This window comes from Falco rusticolus, chromosome 11 (genome assembly GCF_015220075.1).
Source record: "Falco rusticolus isolate bFalRus1 chromosome 11, bFalRus1.pri, whole genome shotgun sequence".
Lineage (NCBI taxonomy): Eukaryota > Metazoa > Chordata > Aves > Falconiformes > Falconidae > Falco > Falco rusticolus.
In genome coordinates this window covers 12,127,086-12,141,658 of record NC_051197.1, presented here as the reverse complement: position 1 = coordinate 12,141,658, position 14,573 = coordinate 12,127,086, and positions in this window count along the sequence as shown.

Below are 14,573 nucleotides of genomic sequence, written 5' to 3'. Positions count from 1 at the left end.
CCTGAAGGGGTGCTGGGGGAAACTCCGTGCACCCCTCTCTCTGCATGCCATCCCCACAGACTCCCCAGCACCCAGTGCCGCTAGCCAAGTGCTTCTCGTGTGCCTGAGGCCTCGGCCATGGCTGCTTTTGTAAATGCCAGGCCAGCCCCAGTGCTGGGGGGTGGCACTCCTGGCTTGCCTAGCTGGGGACCTGGGCTAGCACAGGTGGCCCCAAGCAGGGGCTGGGGCTGGGGCAGGCTGGCTGCTGGCAGGGTGAGGTTGCTGGCAGCACCACTACAGTCTTCGAAAGAGTCAAGCACCATGGTGAGCTGGGGCAGGAGGCAGCAGGAGGTTAGCGAAGGCCACCTGCAGTGCCCGGAGCTGGGGAGCTGGAGAGCGGTGGCGGAGGATGCAAACCCCTTCCCTGGGCTGCTTGGGGCAAAGGGTGCAAGGGTGGGTGATCCCCAGCACCCTGCAGGGTGCAGGACTTCCAGCACCGAAGCTTCCCCCGGGCAGGGCAGGAGCATTTGCCCCACGCTGCTGGGGCCCAGGGTGGGAAACCCAGCCCGGGGGCAGGGGAGGGCACCCTGGAGCACCCGCACAGGGACAGGTGCCCATCGCCTTGCATGGAGCCGTGGGCGGCCGCTGGAGCCAGCGCAGGCTGCCAGCGCGGCTGGGCGCTGGTAAAGGTTTTGGCAGCAGAGGTGCTGGTGACTCAGAGCTGGGAGGAATGTGGAAAATGCAGCCCGGCCGCCATGCCACGTGAGATGCAGGCAGGGCTAGGCCTGCCAGCGCGGCCAGGCTCCAGCGCCGCGTGCACCATGCCGTGCTCAGCGACGCTCAGCCAGGGCAGCGAGGGTGCCCTGCTGACGAGGCACCACTGAGGCCCTAATTAGGTGCGTGGGTTGCTGGGACGGGTTCAGCTCGCCCTCCTCCGCGGCATTGAGCAACTGTGCGTTAGGCTGGCATGGCGCAGCTGCCTGGCTGGCAGTGGCAGCCATCCGGGATGCTTTTGGGAGCCCAGGAGCCATGGGAGCCCAGCCCCTGCCTGTTGCAGCCCTGCACTGGGTGACAGTGGTGGGTGGCAGCTCCAGCGGTGATTGCCAGTGGCTGGGCAGGGTTAATCAAAACCACCTGGGCTTGCAGAGTGGCTGGGCGTGGAAAGTGGGGACCCCAGGTCTAGGCTTGTGTCCCCCACCATGATGTGCCACTGCCCTGGTGCCCATGGATGCTCTCCATGCCCCCACCACCCCGTAGGCTCTCCAGCCCAGCCCCAGCCCTCCCCAGGTGTGTTTCTCCCCAAAAGACCTCATGCTGCTGGAAGAAGCTGCCCAGGGACACCTCAGTCCTCCCAGGGTGTCATTTGAAGGTGGCACAAGCTGCTGCTTTGCTCCCAGGTGCCTCCAACAGCCCAGGACAGGCAGAGGATGGCCCTGGAGACCAGCTGTTGCTGGCAAGACCTGGAGCAACGGCATTTGCAGGTGATGTTGCCTTCAACTGGGGATGGAGAGGACCCCACAAGAGCAGATGGCAGCAGCTCCCTGATTAACAGCACTCTCCACCCAGGGCAGAGCATGCAAGTCCCTCTGGGCAGGGCCAGCATGTGTCCAAAGGGAAGCAGCTAAGGGATTTAATGCCGCAGGGAGAGGGAAAGGCTACAGAGAGGTGGGTCCCAGCCAGCAGCTTTCCTGGAACATCCTGGGAGTGTAGGCAGGACTCGGTCTGGCAGCAGGGGTAGTAGGAATGGGGCCGGCTGCAATCCAATTAACCACAGTGCTCAGTAACCGGGTCAAAAGACAGCTGAGTGAGGCCAAATCCAGGCTGCAAAGTGCAAAGGGGTTGTTGGCATCTCTTCTGCCCAAGACTGTGCTGATAACCCCTTTGTGGACCAGGGACAGGTCCTTGGGGTCCAGGTGGAATGAAAATAGTGCCCAGAGGTTTGATTTGCAGGGAGAAGAGCCATGTGACACTTGCCTACTTGTCCCCATCCTACCAAGGGACAACTTGGAGAGGCAAAGACCCAGGGGCAGAGGGGTTCAGGAACCAGAAAGCACTCCTAGTGTGGTGGTCTCAGGGCCAGGGAGGTGTTTACGGGCAGGACTGGTTCGGATGCCTGGAAAATGGCGTGAGAACCAAGACATGAAGCTGTATCTGGGGTAGGGACATGTGGGGGCAGAGGACACCCTCAGACCATGGACAGTGAAAGGTGGGAGGGCAGGAAGCTGTGGGGTCAAAGTGAGTCAGGTGCGAGTCACGGCCAAACAAAAGGTGAGATGCTTGGATGGATAAGAATTGCAGCTGACTCAGAGTTTCCACCTCTTCCCGAGGGCAGTAACAGGGGACAACAAGGGACCAGCCAGGACCCCCTTCCTGTAGAATCAGTGCTGGAAAGGAAGTGGTAATTGCACCTTGATGCCTTTGGGACCCTGGAGCCCAGACATGGAGTGGAGAGAGCAGCACCCACTGCGGCCCAGGACCCCCATCCAGCACCAGTGTCCTGTGGCATAGAGGGTCCTGGGGTATCCCTGCAGGAGGCTAGCAGCCAGCATGGGAACCTGGGCTGAGAGCCGATACCTTCCTGGAGTGCTCAGGCAGAGGCTGTTTGAATTAAATAGGAGAGATTTCCCCCTTATTAGCAGGCTATTAATCACATTCAGTTTTTTTAAATTGAGCCGTTGCACAACACATTGAGTAACAACCTAATAACAGGCTGTAAATCTCAGTTTGCTCTCCGGGAGATTACAGATGTTAATAATAGATAATGACCCACAACTTAGGAGCTGCTCCTCTCCCCTACCGCTTTGATCCCTCTGCTCTGCCCCTCACTGTATCCAGCCCCCAGGATGGAGCAGGGCTACAGGGAGCCCCTGAGAAATGCAAACCACGAGGTAACACCCCCAGCACCACCACCCAGCAGAGCTGGGGTCCAGCTGCTCAGCCTGCAGAAACCAGCCCGCACTAACGCCAACTTCTCCTGCAGCTCTGTACCACCACCCATCCTGTCACCAGCATCCTTCCAGAGAGCTGATTTTGGGGTCCTTGGCTCCATGTGCTGGTTCACATGACCCATCTTTAACCATGGATGCACAGGGATAAAGCAAAGGTATCAGTGCATTCGTGGCTGCAGTCCTGCACTCCCAGGAACTCGGGCACCTGCAGAACTTGTGCAGGATGGCTGAGACAGGGAGGGCTTGGCCCCCGCTCTGCCAGCCCCAAGCCTGCATGCTGCCAGACCCTGGGCACAAATCTCTCCATCCCATGTCCTCCCTGCTGCAATCAGTGTGGGGATCTGGGCCACATGCAGGCTCAGGGGCTGCTCTTGGCTTGCTGTCACTCTGGACGTGGCAAGACCAAAGCACATTGCAGGCTGCAAGAGACTGTTGCACTGAGACAGGCACCCGCCTGCTGCAGCAGCAGCTGTGTACGGGAGCTAACCCCTGCAAAACCTTCTGGGGAGGTTTCCAAAGCCAGTCTCCTCCCCATCTCCTGTCTGCTGCCCCATCCCTACCTTCCCATCCTCGATCCAGAGCCCCCTTCCCAAAATGGGAGCTGACCACCTGTATGCACCCCGATGTGACTTTGCATCCCCCCCTGGATGTGTGCACATGCTGTCTGCATCCTTCCCCCGGGATGCGCACACCCCTCACACCCCTGCGAGCCCTGGGGTGGCCAGGCAAGGTGTTGGTTGCACAGGGCTCTGCTCAGCCTCAGGTGCTGCTCTTAGGACAGGGACAGTCCCAAAGGACTCCCTCACCCCCTGCCCCGTGCACTGGCTGGGAGCAGGAGGATGGAGGGACACTGCAGGAGGGGTTGGGTGCATATTGACCCCAGAGGTGGGGACAAGAGGGGAAAAAGGAGTGGAGGATGACTGTCTCCTCATTCTGTCCTGGGTCTGGTACCACCAAGCCAGGGCACAGGAGCAGGGTGGCAATGGTGCAGCATTTACCACAGGGTGCAGGGTCCCTCCACCCCCAGGCCCAGGGAATGTCCCTTATGGGTCGCAGCCTTTGCTGCCAGCATCCTCCCAGTGCTTCACAGGTTCTGGGCCCATAGCCGCTGCCCTATGGAGGGTGCAGGGGCCAGGGGGACCTGCAGGGCTGCAGGAGTCGTCACCTAGCTGGCAGGGCCAGCAAGAGTGGTGAGTGTGAGTCACCACCACCTTTCCCAGCTGGGGTGGGACTGCCACAGCCACTAAGCTGAGCGTCCCGCCACACTCACCAGTTGCACAGGGCAGCACCAAGCAGCCAGCAGGCATACCAAAACCAGCTCCCCTGCCCCAAGGGCTCCTTCCCCAGCTTGCAGGGAATCCTCATCTCCAGCAGGCCAGATCAGGCATGGGGCAGGCAGCAGTGGGACGCCCTCCTTTGTGCAGGAACCTGATGTACCCCACCCTGCTCCTTGCAAAAGGGTGCAGACGGTGGTGGGGTGCTGGGTCCCCCCAAGGCTGGTCAGACCCCTGGTGCATGCACTTCTGCCACACTGCGCATACCCAGGCACTGTGTACACATCAGCACCATATGGCAAGAGTGACTGGCACTGGCGCTGGTGCCACCAGTGGATTCTGGAGAAGGATGGGGAAGCAGCTGTGTTTGCTGTGAGAGGCAACTGCTGTCTGGGAGCTGCCGGCCAGCGCCCCAGACGGTGTGGAGCCAGTGCAGCCAGCATCCCTGTGCCACTGTGTAGGTGTCCTTACACCCCTTCAGCAGACCTGGGACACTGCTGTAGATGGATGCTAGGAGAGCTGTAGCCAGGAGCTCATCCAGGCAGGGCTTAGTCTCCAGCACCTACCTACAGCAAGGATTATGCAGTAACCTAAGGGGGGTCGGGGGTCTTCCTGAGCAGGAGGCATAGCGTCACCAGCCTGTGGCGTGGGAGCACCCAGCGCATCCCTCTGGATTCGGAAATGGCTCAGGTCTGTCCTGCCTGCAGGTGCAGCATGATGCCACCTTGGGCCGTGGGGCAGTGTCCTTTCCACACCCAGGGAAGGTGCTCTGTGGGGGGCAGAGAGGATGATCAAGGAGGCAAGCACTTTCCCAAGAGGAGGAAATGCTGGTCACGGGTTGATCTACAAGCATGCCTCAGGGGATGCGGCAGCCGCAGCCATGCTGCCGCGGGGTGCTGGCCATCCTACCCAGCCTCCAGCACCTCGCACCCCATTAGGCAGATGCCGAGCAGCCCTCGCCCAGCCGGTATGCGGCACTGGGGCTGCCGGCCCTTTCCCTAGGGACACCTCAAGGACCTCACCGCGAAATGAGGATGCTGCCACTCCCTGGTGCAGGGAATGTGGGCCAGGGCTGCCCCAGCCAGTTTCCTTTCGGATGCTGTTAGTAACCCTGCACGTGAGTCACTGTTTGTGGGTGCTCCTGCCTGCGCTGGCCCCACGCTCCCCTCGGGCGGGCGGCCGGGGCTGCAGCCCCCTCCCCAGGCTCCCCACGGCCACGTTCCCCCACGCCCTGCGTGGGGACTAGAGCTCCTCCATGCAGCCCTGCGAGGAAGGAAACCTCAGCAGCGGGGTGCTGCAGGGGGGTGCAGGCGGTGTCCCCAACCCAGCACCGGGGCAGGGCTGGCGGCCCTTTTCCATCCCTGCTCCTGGGGCTTCCCCGCCGCCAGGGGCTCCCAGGAGAGACGTGACAAGCGCCCTGGCAGTGATGAAAGGTGGTGGAGGGACGGTTTGGGGCCGGGAGGCTGCTATAAGGGAGCCCGGGACCTTTGATATGCAGCAGCCTCCGGGCCGCTGATTGCATTAGCGGGTTTAGTGCCCGAGCAGGCACCCGGCCCCCACTATCAGGAGCAGACAAGCTGCTAAAGGCCCCAGCTCCCATTTTAGATGCAAATCACCCTGCAATTGTGGACTCGGAGGGGAGAAGAATCCCAAAATCACCGTCGGGTGGAAACAGACCTGGCTGAAGACAAAGAGGTTCCCAGGTGGCTTGAGTGACCCTGTAATTGTCCCATTGATGCCTCAGGTGCGGGGCATCGCAGCCTCAATGCCTTCCAGGAACAGCCCCTTTACGGGAAGTGCAGATTCCCGAAGGAATGTCCCACCATCCCCACTGTTGGCCCGGGCTGCCTGCATGTCCCCTTGCCTGCCACTCAGGTCCCCAGGGCTGGTGGCTCCTGCCCCAGGGCCTGGAGCTCAGCTCTGGTCTTGGCTTTGAAGTGCATCAGATTGGGCTAATGGGGAGGTGAATCCAGCAAACCTGCACCCAGAGGGGCTGGAGGAGGTCATCCCCCACTCAGGGCCAGGGGTGGTCCTGGAAAGGTGGCCAGGCACGGCTGGAGCTGCCCTGGTGTCCCCTGAGCCCTGGCAGATCCCAAGCCATTGTGCCTGCTGGGGTCCTGTTTGCACCGGGTAAACTGGAGCAGACTCACTGGGTCAAATCTGTGTTTGAGTCACTTTAGGAGCATCCCAGCTCCCTAAATCCACCCAGGCACTCAGGGTGAGGCTGGGCCACAGTCCCACTGGGATGCTGTGTGGTCCCTTGCCCACCGCTGCAAGTGTAGCCCAAAAACCAGCCCCACAGAGCTCCCCAGCTCCATGGAGAGCTCCACAGGCCCACAGAGCTTCACTGCAGCCCCACAGAAACTTCCCCTGCCCCCCCAGCAGCCCCAGATCCAGGGCAGAAGGACAGATGTGGGGCCATGCATGGGGGACAGCGGTGGGGCCAGGGTGGTCTTACAGCTCTAACCCCCCAGAGATACCCTCTCCAACACCCCTGACTTTCCCTGCCCCATGGTGTGGGCTCAGCCATGCCCTGGAAACCCCCTCCAGCAGCCTCCTCGCCCTCACATGTGCCATGAGTTCAGTCTGGCCTCATTCATTCCACATCCCTGGGAGAGGAAAGGGCTTTAGGGCCATTGGCCCTGGGAAAGGTCCCCTGGGCCCCCTGCATCCCACAGTGGGTGGTGTGCCAGGGGACGAAGGAGGGACTGAACTGGCATGCCCACCATACCATGCAGGGGACCTCGGGGTCCTGCACGGTGCTTTAGAGCCACCATCACTTTCCAAAACAAGGAGACAGGCAGGCAGGTGCGCAGGGCATGGTGTCTCTGCAAAACCGCACGCCTCTGCTTTGATGTAGGTGGAAAATTCCCTGTCTGGCCGGGAATCTGGGGGGCTGGGGACTCCAACACCGGCTACCTCAGTGAGGAATTAAAAGCGTGTTTTGTTGGAAAGATTTTTCCTCTCCTGACTGGGGAGGTGACATCCGAACCTTATTTTCCTTTCCACGCTGGGACACATGCCAGCGGGGCCAAGTGGTCCCTGGGGAGCCATGGGATGCTGTGGCTGCACTGAACCCCTCACCAGTGCACGTGGGAGGTAGCGGCGGAGCAGGACTGAGGCACAGCGGGACGATGGAGCTGGGGAAAATGAAGGCCGCTAGAGGTTGGGTTTGGGCTTGGGGCTGTTTGCCTGTAGCCTGAACACGCGCCGAGGTCGGGCAGGGAGCCGGCTCGGCTGTGGATTTTAAAATAGCACCTTGTCTGCCAAGGACCCTCCTACTCTGCCACGGGCTGGGTGGATCCTGGCCCTGCTGTGCACCTTGTGCTGCTGGCGAAGCGCTGCATGCCTGGCCGGCTCCGCTCCAGCGCCGCAGCCACTGCGGGGCCGGGAGGCAGGGAGGGGTGTGCTGGCTGCTGCTGCCGCACACCCGGCCGTGGCTGTGCACCAGCTCAGCTCAGGGACAAGCATCCCGCAGCTGCCCCCAGGCAGGGGACGCTTATTCTCAGGCATCCTCTGGGCAGGCCACTTGGGCTCCAGCCCCAGCAGCATGGTGCTCTGGAGCAGGTGGAGAGGAGCATTGCCATCTCCTGGCATTGCCCCTAGCAGCTGGGGGTACCACGGATCCTTTGCCCCGGGGTGGTGATCTCTGCTTTGGGACCATGCTCATGGGGTGGCATTACCCCTTTTGCTTGCTTCCTGCAGGGCACCAGTTTAGGGCAGGAGTAAACTGGGGTTGCCACACTGGGACCACCCAGGGAGCAAGGAGGAAAGCAGTGTGTGCATGCTGCGGCTGGGAATATTCAGCCTTCCTCCTCCCCTAGGGCACTGTCCCACCGTCCCACACCTTGCAAATGGCAACTGGGTCCCCTTGGGAACAAAACCTTGCAAGAACCTCCCCTTCGAGGAACCTGCCACCCTGCCAGCCCTGCAGAAAGCTCAAGGATCGAAGGCTGGGATAAGGATCTTCCTCCATCTTTTCAGATGCCGGTGCTGCCCTGGGGAACACTGGCAGCCAAGCACAGGCTCTGCTGGAGCTGGGTGCTGTGGCTCCTGCTTGACCAGCTTGGCACCACCAGTGCTGCACACATGTGGGCACATTCACCTGCAGATGAGCTTGCAAGCTTCTTGGGGATTATGCTCATGCCACAAAGCTTCAAAGCTTGATGGAGTTCTGAGGCAACCCCTTTTCCATCCCCAGAAATGGCTGCAGCCCCAGAAAGGGAGGGCAGGATTTGGGCTCTGGGTCTGCAGCAATCCTTCTTCATCCCTCCCCTGCCTGCCTGGATTTGTCTCTATCCATCTTTGGACCAAGAGCACCCAGAGGTCCCCACCATCCCTGCTGTCCCCACCGTCCCCGCTGCATACCGGCACTGCCAGGGTAGGTGAAGCAGCCAGTTTTCTCTGAGTGACTCATGCTGAAATACATGACGTTCACCATATTTCAGGGCTTTCAACTTGGATGAGAAAAACATCAGGGCGTAAGAAAGTTTCTTTGCGAGCTGCTCTTAAAACACTGGAGGGACTTCTCCCACTTGCTCACGCTCTACTTTTTTTTTGCAGAAAAGTAGCACTTTTAATAAAAAATCCTTTTGATTGTTTATAACATAGAAAACAGACAATTAAGCAGAGTGTTTTGTCTTCATTTATAAAAAAAACCCAACACCTGAAGACCATGTGGGTCTACCCCAAACAATTCCTAGCTGCACACAGTGAGCAGCTCGTGTGTGTCCCTGCAGCTAGACATGCTGCCTTTGCCACCTCCTCCCTCTGCACCGGCCTGCCTTCGTGTAGGTGGCCAGGGAGCCACGTGGCCGCTGTGCCCGCTTGCCGCCTGCCTGCAGGGCTGTGCCGTGGCCATAGCCGGCAACACTGCCCATCCCAGCACGGCTCTCCCGGCAGCTCGGCGTGGTTTTGCTGCTGCGTTTTCTCGCAGGGTTATCTGCTCCGGAGCTGGTGTTGGTTTTGGCACGCAGCGCCGGGACCACACCTACTATTTAAATACCACAGCCAAGGGCTCCGAGGGGGGAAAAAAAGGGAAAGAAAGAAAACGAATATGAAATATTTGTTGCGGTTTGGAGATACACACACACATGCACACGCAACACAAACACACCAGCCCGGCTCCGGGTCATTGGCAGCCGAGGAAGGAAGACTCCGGCTAAGATTGTCTTCAAAACCACGCTGGCGGCAGAGTCTGATGAAGGGAAACCCTTTGGGCCAAAATTAGCCCCCACCGCATGCCAAGCCAGAGCCTGCTCTGGCCCGGGCTGGGGAAGCCAGGGCAGCCCTGGTGCGTAGCTGGGGCCAGAGAGCCGTGCCAGCCCTTCCCACGGTGCTGCCCTCCCGCTGGGCTGCGAAAAGCTGGGAAAAAGGTGCCAGGGATGGAAATCCCCAGGGAGGCAGCCCTCGTGGGGGTGAGAGGGTTTTCCCTCCTCAGTGCCCTGGAATAGCAGGTTCTGTCCTAGAAATGCCCATCAATGTGGTAACTCTCATGGTGGGACTGGGATGGCTGGGACCGGCGGTGGGCAGCACCGCTGCTTGGTGCTAACACGGGATAAATGAGCACTCAGCAGCCCAGGATGGGCTGGGGCTGGAAGTGAGGAGGACAAATGTCCCACAGGAGCAGGTGGCTCCAGTCACGCCTCTGCGTTTTTGGGACTGGGGGGCATCTGGGACAGGCTTGGTGACATTGTGACCCTGCCAAGCCACTGGCACCATGGTGGATGGGAAGCTGTGCCATTTACCCCCTGTCTCTGCTCATTTCACTCTGCTGGGGCAGGTCCCCCTGCCCGCTGCCCCCTTCCCTGATTTTGGTCCTGGCAAGGCAGCTGCTGGCATGAAGCCCCGGCGTGTTGTCCTGAGGGGCACTGGGTGGCCATACTGTGCCATGCTGTGCCACACAGCGAGGCCTGCCGAGGCAGCTGGAGCAGGTGGATTACCGCCACCTTCCTTCCCCCAGGCTTCTTCCCGGAGAAGTTTTCCCGATGATCTCACTGGGTGCACATTTCTAAATCGTTTGGTTGATTGTTTCATCATCGGAGGTCAATTAAAGAGAAGGCGAGTTCCTGTTGCCCCGTTCTGAACCCCTTCGCTGCCAGAGCCCCAGAACAAAGGGAGGAATTGGGCTTGGGCTCGGCCAGCTTGTATTCCCATTTGATTATTTCCAACAAGGGAGCGAATCTATTTTGGAGCCGGTATTCCCAGGGGATGAGCTCACCAGCGTAGCGCATGAGCAGAGCTGGGGGGGGGGGGAAAATTCAGCCTTTTGTAATGTGTTGCAAACCTATTTACTACCAGGGAGGCTGGGTAATTAAATGCCACTTCCTGGAGCAGAATGAAGCAGCTTTATGTAACGCCGGTGCAAAGGGGTTTGTTCCCAACATGAGGCTGCCGCTGCTCCTGCTGGTTGCTGCCACGCGTGTCACAGGCGGGAGGATGCACTTTTGGCACTTTCGCGGGCTGCGTGCATGCAACTGCACTGTGGCATCCATGTGTGGCTGGCTGCGAGCCATGGCCAGCATCCCGTGCCGTGTGGCCTCAGTGCAGCGCGTGTCCTGGGGGCACAGGATGGTGGTGGGGCGGCTTTTCTGTGCAATGCTCTATGGTGTGTGATTTACACTGGTGAGGTGGTTGTGGGCAGATAGCTGCACGGGAGGAATAAAATCATATGTCCTGGAAAACAGTTTCCACAGAGAGTAGGATGGCTCTCCAGCTCCCTGCTTGTCCTGCTGTCCCCTGGGCTGTCCCGCACTACTTCACACCAGGGCTGTATCCCCAGGGGTGCAGCCTGTTCACTCAGCCCCACGCCACAGCTCCCATCAGAAAGTTGTTCCCACACTGGGTTGGCAGTGCCCCCTGTACTGCGGCCACACCAGTGCCCAGCCTCTGGGGCCAGCCAGGCTTTCTCCGGGCTGGGAAATGGCATGGACCTGTGTGGAGCAGGGCTGGCTGGTGCTAGGCTCGATGCCTGCACTGTGCGTGGGGAAAGGAGGTTTTCCCACCTGCTGAGAGTCCGGGTTTGTCGGACGCTGAATACCATACAGTATTGCTGAGGAGGAAGGATGGAGGCTGCTCAGAAAAGAGTGGCGGAGATTTTTACCTGGATTATTTGAAACTTCTGTAGTTGATTTGCTTGTACATGATGTATAGCTATTAAACCCCAATGCAGGAGAGAAGGGCTGTAACATGCACATCCCCTGTGCTGTGCAGCAGTACCACAATGTCCACTGCGAAACACCTTGTGCAACTTGCTGGCACTGCATGTTGGGGCTTTTTTTTTTAAAGATTAAACCACTTGGGGAAAATATCCCGCGTTCCTTCTGGCCTTCCCTGTTGCTCACAAGGAACCAGAAAACAGCAATTCCTCATTTTACCCCTGGAGCTGCTGGGGCAGCACAGGTCTTCTCCAGCCCTGTTGTAGGTGGCAACCAAAGCGAACAGCTCCCACAGCCACAGCCCAGACCCGGCTGCTGTGGCCAGGGCTGGGGAGGCTCACCAGGCCAGGCGGCAGGATGCGGCCCTGGGCTGGCACGTGAGCGCACGAGTTCACACGTGAGGCTGCTGCTGCGAGGGCTGGCTGGACGCCTCGAGCGCATTGCGCTGCTGATGGAGGCTGTGGTGTGCATTATGGGTTGGGACATCGCTTGGCACCACGCCGAGTGCGATATCCCCTCCGAGCGGGGGGATACCCCATCCATTGCGGTACTGGACCCTGTGGCTCTGTGCGGAGCCTGGTGCTTTCAGCTTTCCTGTACCAGTGAAAGTTAAGCAGTGGAGGAAAAACGTTGCTGTATGTTATAGAGGAAGAGAGGTAAAAAGGGCAGGAAATTTGCACCATGTCCATTTCCCCTTGGCCCCCAGCCGCTGCTCATTCCGGATTCGGGATTTGCGTAGGCAGAGTTAAAAATAACAGGGGTATATAAAGAAGGACGGAGAGGGCTGCGCTGGCCCTGCAGCCGCCCGGGCACAGCCAGGCAGCAGGCAGAGATCAAAGCAGGATGCAGTCCAGGCGGTGCAGTGGGGCCGAGAGCGTGTGCGAGGTCTGGGGGTGCCAGTGCATGGGGGGTCAGAGTGCCCAGTGCTGCCGGCTTGGCAGCCTCCCTGGGCTGGCAGCTGGGCAGCACCTGTGGGAGATGCGGCAATGTGTGTTCCCATAGGCAAAGACATCACCCCTGAGCCTTGTCCCTTTGCAGCCCTGTCCCTCTGCGACGTTTAGTCCACTGTGACATTCATTGGGAGGGACCTGAGCCGGCTCCCCTGGCCAGAGAGCTGTGTGGGGAGCCTGGATGTGGCCCCCCTGCCAGAGCACCCCATTCCAGGCCTGAGGTGCCAGCTGGTGCTGCTGGGGCACTGCCTGCCTCCCCGAGCCCCTGCTAGCCCACGTCCTCGGCTGAGCATCCCAGTCCTCCCCAGGCCCGGGGCAGGCAGGGTGGACACAGCAGCTCACTCCGCCAGTGCAAACGAATCTGCCCTCTGTGCCCTGATAACATTGTGTTTGTTGCAGAGCGGGAAGAGCCTGCCAGCACACGATAAGAGCAGATGACTTTACTCTGGACCCGCTCCGGATTGAATTATGCTTTAATTTCATTTTCAGTTCCTCTTTTCTTTTCAGAAGGGAAAGGGGGCTTGGGGGGGTGCAGGCAGGTCTAGGGGCTCCCGGACCCTTCTCCAGACAGGCCAGCCCTGTGCAGAGGGGAGGACAGAGAGTAAAACCCAGCCAAGTCCACTTTATGTTGTCAGGGATGCAATCCGAGTGTCACAGCAGCCCGGGGCGTCCTGCTGTGTGGGTCCCCATGGCACCTCCCCATGGGGTCCCCCGTGGAGCTTTTGGGGCTTGGGTTTTGCCTCCCACCAAAGCAGAAGCTCTCGGGGCTGTGACGCTGTGACTGGTGTTGGAAGGGCTCTGTGGTTCCCGTTGGAGAGAGGGCACTGGAGATGCTCTCAAGGGGAGTCCCCTGGGTTCATTCCAGGCTCCCAGCTTCAGCTGATGGAGCACAGCAGGGGACGCAGCGCAGGTGTTTTTCAGTCCCCGGGTGTTTTGTGGGGTAGACTCCTCTGAGTCTCCTGGGGGTCCTGCCAGGTGGCCCGTGCATTTATGCCATGTGGGGCATCACCACCCCCGCCCACCCCACGCATGCTGCGTGCCATGGAGAGGGTGCCACAGCGCTGAGGCAGGGTTGGCAGAGCTGCCGATACTCTCGGCTTGATGGGGCCACCTCCAGCACACCAGGCTGGGCATGGCATGCTCCTCCGCTGCCAAATGTGCCAAGAGCAGGGATAACCATTAACCCTTTCCTCTTTAGCCATCACCTGAGCGGGTGGCCCTTCCCACCCTCTGTTTGCTCTCCTGCTGGGTTGCCGTTTGATCTCCTGGGATGCCAGCAACTTTACAGCCTGCTGTAGTGGCGTAGGAGATAATCCGTGTTTCCTAAACGGGCTTCTGTCAACAGCAGGCTGTGCACGCACTGGCTGCTCCTGCTTGCCTCTCTCTTAGCTCGGAGGAGGCTCTCAGGGCAGAGGGGCTGGCAGGGCTGCGGTGGGGAACCCCCGTGTCCACTCTGCCGCTCACAGCAAGCAAACCCCTCCAGTGCCGCCCTCCCCAGCTCCCTGCGCAGTCAGCACTGGCAGTGCTTGTGTTGGTGTGGTGCCTGTTGCGGTGCCGCTCCCCTCTGCGCTGGCCCTCCCACCATAGCATCAGTAATAAGAGTTTCCTGGGGAATATCCCACATTTGCAAGAAATATTGGCTATAAAAATGAACCCGATCTGCTGGTGACACCTCTTTTAAAAGAAGCCAGTGCTGCATGGGTGCAGATGCCAAAACTGCCTGGAAAAGGGGAAATCCAAGTGGAATTAGTGTTTGTCTCCTGTGGCATCTGCTCTCACTTATCTATAAAAGTTTGGGGCAGGAACTGCCTTGCTATTAATTATTATTTGGCCAAGAAACAAATAATGGGATTAACCAGTGATTTAAATAAGCTACTCTGGGGGCCAGGCTGAAAGGGATTTTGAGTGATGGCCACATGCTTTTTTGCTACAAATGAGGTGACTTTTTTCAAGGAAAGACTTGCAGCCTCTGTGTTTTGGGCCACCGGGTGGCATTAATAAACCCACTCCTTTGCCAGCAGCTGGGCACGCGGGGCCCAGGCAGCAACCCAGCATGTGCTCTGGAAACCAGGGCAGGGATTCTTGGTAAAAGGGGGAAGATCTGAATCGTTGTTGTTCCACTGGATTACCGAAATAATTTATTGCAATGCTCCACCCTTATAATTAAAGTGTGGTGATGAAAGCAACTGGTAGAGTAGCTTTGGATCCAGAAGCGGCGTGTGTGTGTGTATGCGAGCACCTCACCTTTGGTGTTTATATTTGTTT